Source organism: Chrysochloris asiatica, unplaced genomic scaffold, assembly GCF_000296735.1.
Source record: "Chrysochloris asiatica unplaced genomic scaffold, ChrAsi1.0 scaffold00153, whole genome shotgun sequence".
Lineage (NCBI taxonomy): Eukaryota > Metazoa > Chordata > Mammalia > Afrosoricida > Chrysochloridae > Chrysochloris > Chrysochloris asiatica.
The window spans coordinates 2641952-2643168 of record NW_006408671.1 but is presented as its reverse complement, the minus strand read 5'-3'; positions in this window follow the sequence as shown (position 1 = coordinate 2643168).

The window sequence follows — 1217 nt, the reverse complement described above, 5'->3', positions numbered from 1 at the left end:
AATCCAGCAGGACATCAATAAGATAATACATTATCATTAATTGGGTTTCATAAAAGGGATGCAAGGATGATTCAACGTTAGAAAAATAATCAATGAAATCCACCATATAAATAAGAAAAAAGAAAAGAACCACATGATCATATCAATTGATGTAGAAAAGCCATTTGGTAAAATGCAACATCCATTACTGATAAAAACACTCAATGAAGTAGGAATCTAAGGGAAGTTCCTCAACATAATTAAGAGGAAATATACAAAACCAACAACCTACATTACTCACAATGGCAAGAAACTGAAAGCATTCCCTCTGCGAACAGGAACTACATAAGGATGCCGTTTGTCACCACTCCTATTCAATATTGTGCTGGAAATCTTAGTAAGAGCTATACGACAAGACAGTGAAAATAAAGGCATCCAAATTGTCAAAGAGGAAATAAAACTCTCGTTATTTTCAGATGATATGATTCTATACATAGAAAACAGCAAAGACTCAGCACAAAAGCTACTAGACCTCATTTGAAGATTCATCAAAGTGGCAGGATAGAATATCAACATCCAAAAATCAGTTGGATTCCTTTATACCAAAAACGACAGTGCTGAAAATTACATTAGGAAAGAAATACCATTTACAATAGCCACCCAAAGGATGAAATATCTAGGAATAAATGTAACCAGATAAACAAAGGGCTTATACAAAGAAAACTACCAAAACTACTTCAAGAAACCAAAAGAGACCTACAAAAATGGAAGAATGTACCATACACCTGGACAGGAAGATTTAACATTCTGAAAATGTCAATATTGGCAAGGCAATTTACACATATAATGCAATCCTAATGCATATTCCAATGACATTCTACAAAGAGATGGAAAAAAAAAACAATTACAAACTTTATATGTAAAGGAAAGAGACCCAGGATAAGGAAAACATTGCTTAAGAAAAAGAATACTGTTTGAAGTGAATCACTCCCTGACTTCAAAATTGATTATATGGCTACAGAGGTCAAAACAGCCTGGTACCAGTATAATGAAAGATACATTGATCAATGGAACAGAATCTAGAATCCAGAAATTAAGCCAACCACATACAGTGAACTGATTTTTGAAAAAGTGCCTAAATATATCAAATGGGAAGGGGATAGTCTCTTCAATAGATGGTGCTGGCAGAACTGGAAACTGATATGCAAAAGACTGAAACTATACCTTTACCTCATGCC